Source organism: Scophthalmus maximus, chromosome 13 (assembly GCF_022379125.1).
Source record: "Scophthalmus maximus strain ysfricsl-2021 chromosome 13, ASM2237912v1, whole genome shotgun sequence".
NCBI classification, from domain to species: domain Eukaryota; kingdom Metazoa; phylum Chordata; class Actinopteri; order Pleuronectiformes; family Scophthalmidae; genus Scophthalmus; species Scophthalmus maximus.
This window is the reverse complement of record NC_061527.1, coordinates 9,780,285-9,794,776: the sequence shown is the minus strand read 5'-3', so window position 1 is coordinate 9,794,776 and position 14,492 is coordinate 9,780,285.

Sequence of the window (14,492 nt, the reverse complement as noted above, 5' to 3'; positions counted from 1 at the left end):
ACCTGTTTAGACATTCAAACATCAACAATGCTTCGCTCTGTAGAATCTCAACAACTCTCCCCAAAGCAGACACTCCTGCCACCAAACACCTCAGCACATTCAGTAGTATTTATTTACAGTATACTGTCGGCTCACCACTCCTTTTGAGATCATGTACTGTTAGTAAAGAACAAACTCTACATACAGCGCAGGGTTGAAGACTGAAGATGATTAAGTTGTACATTTGAGTGAATGCATTAGAGCACAAAAGTAGAATAAGTGTCTACTCATACTATTATAATTTAGTATAAAAGGCAAGGGGTAGAGTCAAGGTCACAGCCTCAGTTCAGTGTAGCTTCTATCATTAGTTTTCAGAGATGCTAGCCAATCCGGTACAGTTGTGGTGCAGTGACAAGAGTTAGGCTCAAACTGTCTGCAAGACATGCATCATTTTACTGTACATCGTGAACTGACCTTTAGGGTCTCCAAATGACTTGGTTGGGGTTCGCGGACTTGCTCGGATGCATGTGGCCATGAATGGACTCGTTGACATCAGCGAAGAGCAAACATGAACTCCTTGGCATTAAGTCACCCTGCTGCCAGCCATCTGAGCAATAAATATGGTGGTAGAAATGATGGATAACATCATCCTCAAGAGATGAAGCCCATCAGGGTTCACTCCTTTTTATGACCATCATAAATGGATACTGCATACTCATTTCCCATGAAGAACCTGTATAATAGGTTTTGTGGAGCTGCACAAGTCTAATATCATATGGCTTTTTTGTTCTTACTTTGTCCTGGGGAAGGGTTTTTGCTGAGCACTCATTTAGTTCCTCAGCACTTTCTGCTTTTCATTGCTTCATAGTCATACGTGCACACACCTTGGAGCACCAAGGTAACGCTGGATTTCTTGGGAACCCACCGAGCGAAGGCAAAGTAAACTGTTTGTGTGCCCTTCTACAGCTTCACTGAGCTGGAATGTCAAAGCCAGAGAAGGGATCTCAAATGTGGATCTCCAATCCTTATATCAGAAGCAAATTCACCCTAACCATTTACTCCAATCATAAATGTGAAAGTGCAAAGTTTTGAGTAGACAAGAATAAGTGAGTGTGGATGATGACGGACTAAAAGAAACAAATTACATGGGACACAGGTAGGTCGTCCTTGTGCAGAGTACATCAATATATTTCAGAAAAGCATGTGTGTTTCAAGAAGCATGCATTTTGTGTTTTTAATAGCATCAAGTGTTTATGGGTCTGCTGGATTTGTGCCCGGCTCAGATTTAAGGTATTTTTATTATGTATTTTGCTAGAAATGTAGTAATTCATTTGTTCATTCATCCCCTTTCTTTTAAACACGATTGTTGAATTGAAGCCAATAACATTTATTGAATAAATAACTCTTTCAACCGTTTAACAGTAGGATGAAGGGATAGAGACAGGTCTGTCTCTCTACTGCAGATAATCTCTCCCTGATTGATTCTGTGCTCTCGTTTCACAACAGGATTCCCTTTGATTGAACGTGCGTCATGATACTTTTTACATTTCTGAGGGGCGCTAACTGTTTTCGTCCTGTCAGAGTTGCAGATGTCGATGTGCAAATGATTACTTCTCTGTCATTGTGAGTTATGGGGCCATCTGTTTCGAATGTCATTGAGACCTTTTTATAGGATGATCCATGAAACTGAACTAGAAGAGAGTTAAAATAGTTTTTGGCTTGCGGGGGCTTTGCTCACACTGCCAAAGACCGCCTCTCCACAGCAAAATAGATTAGACATTGCCGTGCCCTTCTGAAGTGAGGAGCTATCTCCAAAGTAGTTGCTGGAGAGGTATTTTGGTTTAGCCACTCAATGACATCATCGGGGAGTGCACCCTCGTTAGCAAAAGGGAGGGAGAGCAATTAGCCAGTGCAATTAACCTTTAAAAGGCTGCCTAGGTGGAATGAGCAAGGATGAATAATAGTCTAGTTCCAGGTATAAATCCAAGGCATTGCCATCCAAAGATCCTCCCCAGAGACTGCTGGGGTAAATGGGTGCAAGGGCACCATGCAGGAGTCTGGTGAGTCAGGAAAAGGAGAGCCTGCTAACTCACTCTTTGGCATGAGCAGAATTAGCATAAATAATTGCTTTCCTTCCTTCCCTTCTCATAAGTCCCTTTTACACACCCTGGGCAATGCGGGAATGTTGCGCTTTCATAATATCACCGATGCTGGTGTGCTACTCATCCCGTCCTTTGATTCCAGAACACTTGAGTTGCCGTTATACTGGATTGTTTTCTTCAATAAGCAAAAGTAATATAGCGTAGGATCTTCTTAATGAAAATTTAGTGAGATCTCTGTAAAAATGTGGCAATACTTTTCTTGACAGTTCTTTTTTTTGTTGTCCTGACAGCTATCACAGCTCTTACTACTTTGATGATTTTATACTACATGAAGGTGGGGGCAACTACTTAACTGGGCTGCCAATCCAATGCAGTCAATTTACACCTTGAGAGCAATCGCAGGACAGTATTTAGCTTTCGTGGGATAACTCCATAGATGGTTTCAGAAGGAAAACAATCCAACAACTGTCTCAGAGACAGGTTCTGCATCCACCTTGATATAGATAAAACCTAGTATAAAAAGTGTCTGATGGGCCACCTACCTTTTTACACCACTTTGTAAGAGGGATTATCTGAAGATTCAGAAAAGGTGTTGCCCCCAGAGAACATACATCACTCCCACGATGCCTTGCACTGACAAATAGGACAGTCGGATGCCGTCACAGTGACGTCCGAGAGGGCTGCGGGTGTGCAGAGTGCAGAGTGTGTATGTGTGTGTTTGTGTATGATAAGGGTCAGCGTGCATTGTTGGTCGGGCATTAACCTCCCACAACCATGTCAGCTGCTGCCACCCACCTGCTTAATTACCGAAGGACAAAGGATGGATGCATGTGAATATGTGTTATTTCAGTCTACGAGGATGAGCTGGGATACAATGAGGATTCCTTTTTTTTTTTCCTTTAAATTATATAGTTATTAAAGGACTTGTGCCCTTTTTTTTTGTTAAAAATTTAATATTAGAAGCACAGTGGCGAAACTACTTTTAGGGCAACCTGCACACTGCACCAAAGCCCATGCTGATGTGCCTTTGGTGTGGCGTTAGAGACAGTGTCTTTTTATTTTAGAAATAAGGTACATGTCAGAAGTGGAAACGCCAGTAACATTTTGTAGTTGAGCCTACAGCCGTATAGCTAATATTGCTGAGTGATTTGACCCTATATAGAAATCAGTGATCCTAATTTAAGAGCTGCATGGATATTTGTGTATATGCTTCTAGAAGACAGCTATATGTCTTTAGCAGAGCTACCAGAAATTGTTACTGCAGCTCAATCACATTGCTGTGTGAGGAGGTGTGAAGCATAGAACAATAACTCCAATTATACCCGCTGATTGGTTTCGTCTGCGTTGGCATCCACCTAGACAAACTATTGTTCCTATTTATGGGCTGGGTGGCTGCAGTGCATGTAGATGTCTATTTATAAGTGTGACGAAATGCAAAGGACCAATACCAAAGAACTAGCACATGAAACTTTCCTGCTGAAATTTCACAGAAATTTGTAGCTACACAAAGTTTTACGGTGTGTTGACTGAAACCTGGAGTGTGTCCTCAGATGTCATGCTGTACTATATTTCACACGGTAAGGGCATAAACAGTTTTCCACAAGCAAGTGTAATGTTTAACAGTTGTGCTGCCGCCGCCAAGTCCCTGGTTCGGTTTAATGACTTTTGGATCGTGTGACTGCATTTTTGGAAGGTACAAAGGTGTGAATTACTGATTGGAACATCCACTTGCTTCCATCTGATGATGGTGATGCTCAAAGCTAATGGAGACAGGCATAAATATCTTGATGTAATGGGTTGCTCATAAACGCCACGGACATTAAGTATGATGATTTATTTGTTTTTAATCGAAGATACTGGTAATACAAACAAGTGCCTGTCAACACGTTATCACAAATCAAGGTGGAGACTATTTCATGAAAGGAGATCGACTGCAGAAGGGAAAAAAATGAGATGTTTCTTTTACAGGGCTGTTTGGTATCACTCAAATGTGTTCATGCTCATGTGCTACGTGAGTTTTATTATGTTGCAGTATGTGTGTGTCTGAGCTGTTTCTGAGTAATCCATACAAGATTTTTTTCTTCTCCTAATCAACCTTAAGTGCTCCTCATCAAATCGGTTTTCAGAATTGCAAGCTCAGCCAAAAGAGATGCAGGATAACGCACGTACTGTAATCTTTTCAAAAACAACACAGAAATGCCCTAATCTCCTCTGCAGTGTTAAAGCAACAACTACAGACGTTATCGACACTGTTTGATTTTCCTGCCAGTTAGTATGAAATCTCAGCTGAAGCAAGTGTATCCCCTCAGACAGAAAATAGAGGATGGAGATAGCAGTAGGGTCTAGTGGCCACACACACACACACACACACACAAACACACACACACAGTCTCTCTCTCTCTCTCTTGTTTGTAGAAACTGACTTTTGCATAAGTTGGGAATGATGTTGTGAAATATTCATAAAAAGTAGAAACTTGTAAGTTGGGGCTTGAGAAAATTCACACATCACCAGAACACTACTGACCAGATGCCAGAAGTGGCTGGAGGTAAAGCTTCAGTTACTCACATTAGCGGATGATTTTTGAGGGGTACATGTTTTGAAGTCTGCTTCAAACAGATGCAAGCCATTACAGCACAACTGGTACACTGATTACCCCTCAGCAAACACACACACACACACACACACACACACACACACACACACACGCAGATCCCTCTTTAAAACAGCATTAGGAAACCTCTGTTTACGGGACAGCCACTGCAGATAAAGTAGACTGGAGAGAAGGGTATCCTTACAGCTTGAGGGGTGACACTGTGACTTTGGGAAGTTGCTTCAAAATCTGGAATGATGGATCTGAAAGTGTAGTGTAGGTTGTTCTATAACAACAATATGATTCACTATAATAACCACCAGTATCTGTACTGTGTCAAGTCCATTCAGAGGTGTTCAGAACGTGCATGAATGACTCATAGTCAGTGAATCTTCGAGGTGACCAGATTGTACCGCATCGTCGTCGTCGTCATTTGATGAATCAGTTGCTTCCAGCTGCAGAGCTCCTCTCACTGGAGACAGAGTGCAGAGTGAACTCCAAGTAGGTTTGAGAGAGACAGAGAGGGCATGAGGGAGGGGGGGGGGGGGTAAGGAGAACATATATAATGCAAGTTTCACATAGATTATGTATAATAATAACAATGATACTGAGACTAATAATGTCAGGATCATAGAGCGGTAGGTAGCTTGCAATCACATATCCAGACTCTTTCACTCAAGGGGCGACAGGAGGAGGTAGACGGTAAAGCGTGAAACTACAGGAGAGAGAAGATGTCAAGATCGTAGCCATCATTTCAGAAGTGAGAAGGACAGATTGTTCAGACCTTAGATGATTTTAATGTAATGACCGATTGAAAGATCCTCTCTCATTCGGCCGTGCCTCTCCTCCTACTATTCTGCATGTGTCGTATTCTGTCAAAGGTCATATTATCTAAACTGATAGTAAGCTCACATCTTTTTTCATAAATAATTATTTAAAAAATAATAAATATCTCATATTGGGACAAAATTTAACAAACCAGCAAACCCCAATTATTAGGCCAGAATTCTTCACTGACATATGGTTAGTTTTGACTTTTAAGCAAGGAAATGAAACCTTTCAATTTCACAAATGAAGGGAAACTTGAGTCTCTCCCCCTCCTCTGCAAGCATTCAGTTAAATGTATAACCATAAAGGACAACTCTGATAGCCTCAGGTATATTGTCAGCCTTGGAAAAAGTATATGACATTGACCTTTAAACATCTCTCAATGGTTTTCTAAACTTTCCGGCTTTTATTTTACCCATGAGATGATTTCCCAGCCATCTGGCAACAGATTAGACTAAACCAGAACATAGTGTGCAGTACCAAACATTGTTTACCCCAAGTCTCACTGCAGCGGCATCTTTTTGGACCTTTTGTTGAACCACACACATTGAATGCAACATTTGAATTTAGTTCCATGAATTCATTTTCTCTCTCAAACCAGCCTTCCTCATGATTTCCCATGTCACCCAGGCCTGCCCTCTGTCATACTTACCATTTGTCATTACTGTTAGTTCATGAGTGCATGACATCATATACACAACACAACATTTTTTTCCAGTTAACAATTCCCTTTCCAGCTATAGATCTGTACTCTATCTTAAGTGTGTATTTTAGTGACTATCTGTAAACAATGTGAGGACAGCGTGCGGTAACTGATCAAATATTTGTCACATGGAAAGACAGACGGACATCAACACATAGAGTCCTGAATGCTGCATTGACCTAACAGCTCTTAAAAGCTCTTAGTGGTTTCCCTTGAAAATCTAATCCCAACTTTGTTCATTTATTTCTACAACTTTTGCCGATTGTCTTTGACATAAGATGTTTGATGTGGCTTCCTATGAACACGAGAAGCCTGGGTGTTCATACGATTGTAGTCTAAAAATGATAAGGGTTTTTGTCACCTGTACGCAGGAGGACGGGGTGTGTCCTTTGGTAGCTCGGCTGCTGTTGATTGAGAGTGAACTCGCTCAGATCTTTGACGGTGATTGCGGCGAAAAGATGAAGAGGGAGTGAAAGAGGTGCACAGGGACGGGGCTCGCAAGAGTACACCAGTGACCCTTGGCTGAGCTCTCCTACCCACAACTTGCACCGGCGGAAACGGGGGAGGGTGGGGGTGCACTCGCAAAAGCTGCAGTAACGTTGAGGAGGGGAAGAGAGGGGAGCAGAGGGAAAGAGAGCGAGAAGCCACAGGCAGGGGGAAATAGAAACAGAAGGGAGGGGTGGAAACAGAAAGCGAGACAGGGTGAGCAGGAGCGATTAGGGGTTCAGGTTTACCAAAACATGACTTAAGCAATTAACTGTGAACAGCCTAGTCAAGGTCATCGACAAAGGGCTAAAGAGCGGTTCCTGGAGGCAAAGCCACTGCAAATGAATTTAAGCCACTGCATCCGATTGTCTTATTTTATGTTCCAGGTGCCACTTTTGCCTTTCTAAAAATGTTCAAATCTTTGGCGGCAGCCCCCGAGAAAGAATTCTCGGGAAGTACGGAAAGTATGAGATCATGGCCCGCTATCCTTCGTCTCTCCTCTCAATGAATGAATTTTCCTTCAGGCCTTTCAGAGCCGTTCAGAGTCCAGACCTGCAGCGATGATTTGTGAGTTCTAAGCAACTCTGATGCTATCTGCCTGCATTTTAATTGGCTTACATTTGTTTCATTCTTTCTTAGGGCCCCACTTTTATTTCTTGGGGTACTTATAAAATATCAAGCAGCAACCTGCTTCATTCTATATTTGCATAATTTTTTTTTGTTATTGTTGTGTATTTGCATTTACTTAATCAGTACATGATATAAGAACAACTTTAATGCTTTCATTCAGTTATACAGTACATAATTAAAGTAGCCTGGGATGTGTAAAAGCTATTTTAAAATAAAAGGTCGGCTCAACCAATGTGTTGGACCAACATTACACGCTCACATCCTCAAATGCTATCGAAAGGACTTGTCGGTGCATAAGAGGTACATATAGCATTTGCATCTTTGCATGTCCGTCCCTAAGTGGGTCACATATTCAAGACGACATCTTCAGTTGCTTTCATCTCACGTTGAATGAGGCAGAATGATGAATGATCTCGGGCGAAAAAACACACATGTAGTGCATTGTGTCATAATCAAAGTTTGACATTTATTTTTTCATCATTTACATTGTTTAGATACAAGGGAGCCAGGGGGGATTAGCTCCCCCGAAAACCCACATTTTGAGTTTCAAAAACTAATAAATACACATACATACAGTACATTAAAATCCATCATGCTGTAATTAACGATTAAAGAAAATACATGAAATCGAGTTAAAATCTTATATGCTTTAACCTGCAATTTCATGCCTAATGTGAATCTCTGCTGTATAGCCAGTGTGTCTGAATTTGTTGGCTGTCAGTGTTGCGTGTTAACATGAACATGTGCAGGGTTTTGTCATAGCTTCTGGGCTGCTTCTTGTGCTTGTTTTTTTTGCACCCGTATGTTATTATTGTACCAGGATTGATTTCTCATTCACCAGCTGCTAGAGGGCAACTCATGAGTTCAGCAGCATCTTTTTCATAATATCTTTTTGGCGATAAAAAAAGGAGTTTTTTGAGACTGCTCATGAGATAAAACACAAGAAGGAATTCTGCATTTGGCATACCTGGCTCACCCAGGTCACATGTCACTTGGTTGGTAGATATACTTCACCTCACTGTTTACGTGTCAACATTATCAGCAATTAATAGAACGGTCATTTTTCACCTCCTACCAATAGGTTGTCATGCTCCTGCAGTGCTGCATCTGGGCTCCATTATCACAGGATTGTTTGGTAAATTGTTTAACACGTCATTAAAGCACTTGCTGTAAAAAAAAATCTGACGCGCTGACCTTCTCTCACCACTTTCAATATTCCAACTTATTAATTTATAATGTCATCAGAAGACTTTTTTCCCCCTTGTTGCTGAAAATATAAAAAGAGCCATGGGTTCTACGTTAGTGACGTTCATAAAACTGAGGGGTGTTAAAAAGCTCGGTGCAAATTATTTGCCTGAATCTCAACAGTATTTGTATGATTTCATTGACAGATCTTTACAAATACGCTCTAAACTTCAAACTAAAGTTAACAAGCAACTGGAGATGTCACAGATGGTTATGAAGTCAGATATAGTGGTTTCATCGTCTAAATTTCACCAGGTTCAGTTTTCATGTTCAGGGTTTTTGTCAATCATTATTGACTTGGCATACCTTCACGCTGAAAACACCAGATTAATTTTTTTGCATTTTGACATTACCTTTCCATTTTTTTCATTTATTTTTGTTTACATTTTAAGGGAAGTGAAGGAGTATTATAACAGGTTCATTTGTACAATAAACAAAAGCTTCCTAAGGGTGAAAAGAGAGAGAGAGGGAGAAAGAAGGGGGAAAAAAAGGCCTTTGAATCAGTGATCGATGAGGTGGCTTTATTCGACTTCAAGGCAGTCCAGACCCATTCAGGCCGAGTCTTGGCCCTCGCTTTGCTCTTTCAGTGGTTGGAGCGGAGCACGTGATGTGCCTCAGTCCTCACTGGAAGCCTACCCCTGCTGTTGCAAACAAAAACTTCCAAACAATGCTACTTTCTCTTGGTTTGGCACAACTTGTCAGTGGCTATTTTCCCCCCCATCCTCCACATTTTCTCCTTTTTGCCTTCCTTTTTTGGCACTCATTTTTATTGGCCGCCTTGTTTTGTACCCTGTGCCCAGCGGTCCTCGAGTTAAAGAAGCTGGGATTCTCCCCCCCCCCCATTTCCTTTTGTATGGAGGTGCGTGCTGGGAATATCTATGGCCACTCATATCAGAGGTCATGTAAACCCTTTCTTTCGACTGTGTGGTTTTGGCATTTTTCTTTGTGTCGGGTCTGAGTGATGTGGAACATTGTGACTCAATCATGCAACACCTAATTTGATCAGGGAGTCTAAACTAGTTTTCATGTGCAAAAGTTAACTCTCAATGAGCGTGTGGAAAAGGTTCCACCTCGAATCATGACCAACCCCATACTAATAGCAAAACATGATTTCATGGGGCAGACAGATGAATGCCTTGACTTGTTAGTCAAACACTCTGTGGGAATCTTATGGTTTCTTGAGTAACATATGCGTTGCCTTAACATTTGACGGTCTGCGTGCCTGACGCTTGGTGCCATCGTCATAACGACAGCAATCAATCACAGTTTCCCGCTCAGGACACACAACGTAGCTGGCTTTCGTGCTGGCTGTCTATGCAGTACACGGAAAGCCAACTTGATGTCAGGCAGGACCTGCGTTTTTGCATTCATGTGATGCGATTGGCTGGCACCTGTGCTTGATAAGGCTTTTTGTTTAAACACAGATTTGATTTGCTGGTGCCCGCGTTGCCAATTGATAAGTTCAGCTTTATTTTAACTTCTACCAGCAAGCGAAGCAAAGCAACAGAGCCACGATGTAGTTCGCTAGTTTGGTACTGCTGCAATCAGCCGGCCCACTGGAAGAACTGAACCCGAGAGGAAGCTGTTGTAGGAGGGTCTATTAGAGTTTATATATGATCATCACACCTTCCTTTAATGGACCTTTGTATGGGCAACTCTGTGTAAGTGTATATTAACCAGTACACTGTTGTTGTTGCTGCGGCTGACCTCTGACATCTCCGTGGACGGGACAAGACGATTAGTTTCCCCGCAGGTAAAAAATCAAAACCCATATTATGCAAAATGCAGCTACACCTCCTTGTTCACACTTGCACATTGAATGTACATATATACACATTTATCCATGTATACAATCATGCTTTCCAGCAAGATTTGTTTTCTTTTAATGAATTAATTAATAATTGATTAATCATAATATTAATTCATGTCATGATCAGATCTGTTAAGAATATTTTTTTACTCTGATCATCCTGAAGTTTAAAGTACAAGAACACACAGAATACAGAAGTTTACACTCAAACAACGTCCTCTTGTGACCAGAGAGCAGATACGGGACAATTTTTAGTGATGACAGTATCAATGTTTTATTTTTTTGTCATCTAGATTAAAATAATTTATTTACTGATACCTGTTTTGCTTGAGTTGCACTATCAAAATGATGAGCCCCCAATTTGACACATTTGCATTGTTTAATGTAACAGCAGCCTGAACAAGTGAACCTCCTTAGATCTTCCTGTGATTACTCATTTTAGGGACAGCGTCTTCCTTTTTTTCCCCATTATCGGTGATTCACCTCACAGTGACCATGCAGGAACTGGGAGTGGCATCACTGGAAATGTTCTTCCTTGACGGAATGAATTCAGGTAAAACAAACTAAATCAGAGGCTCCATTGTTCTTAAATGTAAACAACGTGGGCGAACCCTGCCCCCTTCTCTTCCTGTGACGATAAAAGGGCATGATGAAATTAGAATACAGTGTTGCAGTCATTGCGTCAGCAGACACCAGTGATTAATAGTGTTGCAATAGCATTTTTTTGGAGGGTTTTTGAGCCCAATTGTGTTATGTTGAAATTTTCCAAACATCTTTATCTTCATCTTCAGTATGTTGTGACTAGTTTGTTTTTTAAGGCAATACACTACGAAAAACCAACCACTCTTTGAATGGTATGAATCAACACATAAGCCATCTGGAACTTTCCCTTTTCAATCGTATATTCCTTTGGTGTGTGTGTGTGTGTGTGTGTGTATATGTGTGTGTGTGTGTGTCTATGTGTGTGTGTGTGTGTGTGTGTGCGTGTGCAAGCTCATGTACCTCTCTTCAGATGAGGAAATCTTTTGGGTGCATATTTCACACTTAAAGGCTTTACAGAAGGGAATGCTAATTTCCTTGGCAAGCTGAAGCCCCAGGCTGCAGTGCTTACCACCATCCAGTAAGTATGTGACTCAAAGCATATAGCCTGCCTACAAAATACAAAGCACTTTATGAATATATGTATAGTAATTATTGCAACTTAAGCACAGGTCCAAGATTTTACCCCTCAGAGCATTTTGGAGTAAACAACTTTGACATGTCAGGAATTGTCTTCTCCTGGGAATATTTTCAATATTCCTTCCTACTCCATATCCATGCCCATACCGGGGTAGTATATGGATGAGCGAGGCATTGATTTCATGAGGCCTGACAATCAACTGGGTATGACTGGCATTGGAAAGCTTTGATGGTAACGAGTAGAAATGCTGGTCTTTCTGTGTAGCCTATCGACACCCCCATGCAGGCTGCATCAGAGTGGAGAGGTTGTGGGCAGCACTCACAATTCATTGGGTAACTGCACGCTTGCAGCGACCAGTGCTGATGCTGCCCGTCATCGAAAAGTCATGAAGTAGAGAAGAAACCCGCAACAAATGCATCAGCAGTGTACATATTACAGCATACAGGTGTTTGTGCTTGCGTGGGTGGGTGTGTGTGGGTAGGTTTGTGTGTGTGCACACACCCATGCTCAATTGCTCATGGTCTTTAAAGGTTTAAGTTTAAAGAACTGTTTTACAAATCAAGGTTGGGGAAAAAGTTGGCCTCACAAATGGAAAAGGAACGGGTTTTAAAATAGAATGTGGCCTGCATTTTATTTTATTTTATTTTTTGATGGCAATCAAAACAAATGCACGCTGATGGGCGGAATGTATGAGGTACCAGTCTGCTCTAGTATTTCACTATTTTGCTCTGACTCAAGCATCTCCTGCTATGGATACAGCATGGGCCAGCTGAGCGCATATGGCATTGTATTGCAGTTCAGTGCCTTGAAGCTGAATATTACTCAAAAACATTTTGACCCAAGTCAATGGTAGAATTTTATAATATAATGTATGTCATTTTGTCTGTCTCTGCTGATTCGACTGGCAAAATCCAATTCGACCCAGGGCCCTCGCGGATCCTGGACTGTTACGGGATTAACTCAGCCATTCGTTTTCTGTATAAAATGGGCATTGTAGACAATGACACATCAAGGCTATAGACAGGAAACCCATTATTGGTGCAGGACACTTTAACAGGGAGGTGTTTCCTGCCCTATTATCATCTGCACAGATGTGATACACGGGTAAAGTGGAGTAGAATTTAGCTTTCCCCTAAATAAAGTTTTAGTTTGTGCTCACACCTGCTGCTTGAATCATCCTGTTTTTTTCCCCCTGTGCAGGCAACACAGATCTGACATTTTGGATTGTAGATCGTTGCTTCAGTTCAGATACCACAGGGGGCAGCAGGTGCTCTTTTATGACCTGATGTCGATGGGGAGCTCGCACCATTTAGGAACAAGGACTGCAAACAGAAGGGACTTAGGTCAACCTCCACATTTGTAAACCACTCCCAGGCTCAACATGTCTGGCTTTAAGTCACAATTCATCTGGTGAAAAATCTATGTCTGAGTATGGGCAGTTGGCACAAATGACTTGATATCTCTTTCCTTCTCTGTGTGGTCAAAGTCCAATCAGGACTCATTCATTTTACTTGCAAGGGAGTCATCAGCCATTTCATGTGCCTCATGGATCTTTTGTTTGGCAGACTGTCCACATTTCTTGCTCCCTGTCGTGTCATACACGTATATTGTCACATGCTTACACATTTTAATTCCCTGCCATTGTTAATCTAGTCGTAATTTTGCACTTTTTATTTCCGCTCCATACACACCAATTCTACGTGTCCTCCCTGAGATGCTGCAGTGGCATATTCATCTCTTCGACAGATGTACCTTGTTTGGCCCCATTTCTGTGTCATTTTAATTGCGTGTTCAAGGTTTTTCCCCTCTGAGTATCTGCTGGGCAGATGAATGTTACAACATTATCTTCCGAAAAGACAAGCTTACCATCAACCTTATTCATGTCCTGAGGCCATGTCTTTGCCACCTCATGCACAAGATATTACAATTAACTTGCAATAAACATACTGTTTTTCCCATGTATTTTGTCATTGATAAATGCACCACAATGTGATTATACCTGTCGGAGAACTTGTGCAAAGACGTTTGTCCTCATTGTGGGTTGTGCGGTTTTTGATAAGTGTTCAATCTATCTAATAGTAAGAGACCTCTTTCACATTTTTCCGATCTCTCCCTCCAAGCAGGTAAAGACAAGTCTGACAGGTTTAATGTTCATACATCAAAGTAAACTGTGTTACAAGGTCTTCTCTATGTGGTTACTTTATAAATCATGGTGTCTGTTATCAAAGAGATCCCACAGAGTACAGTGAGTGCCACCTTTTGTTCTCCTGTTTTACTGTTTCTTGTCCAATGATGCGTATGGCAAATGTTTTATCATTTGCAAAATAAGCTTGAAATAAGTAATTCGGCAAAGTCATGCAGACAACATGCATTAATCATTACTTAATTAATGTGTTAAAATCCTTTAAATGAAAATTAAATAAGGGAACATTTTATTTTATATAAGAATTTGCTTGCAAAAACAGATGCAGATGAGACATATTTTTTCTAATACCAAAGTATTAAAATATCATATTCAGGCCTTTGGGGTGAAGGGAGGGGCTTTTCTCAGCCGATTTAATCCATGGACCAGAGGGATTGTCCAATAGCAGACTTGCTTCAGAAACTTGGCCTCAGGCTTAAGTGCAGGCCCAAGTAGTTCCTCTGAAGTTAGCGTTGGGTTTGTAGTTAGAGCTGGAGTTTCCAGAGTTTGAGTGGAAAATGAAGCCTTTATCATGAAAAGGAGACCACACAAGAGCCGTATAGGTATTAAACTTTCCCACTAAAAGTTTATTGAGTTATTTTGGTTGCAATATTGCAATACCCAGCCCAGTATGCCCCCCCCCAAAAAAAATAGAAAGCAATGTAGTAGTTTTAACATGGGATCTCAAAATAAAACCAGCTCCCTGAAGCAGCAAAATACTGGGCAGGTAAATGCAAGCAGGGCATCCTCGGGATG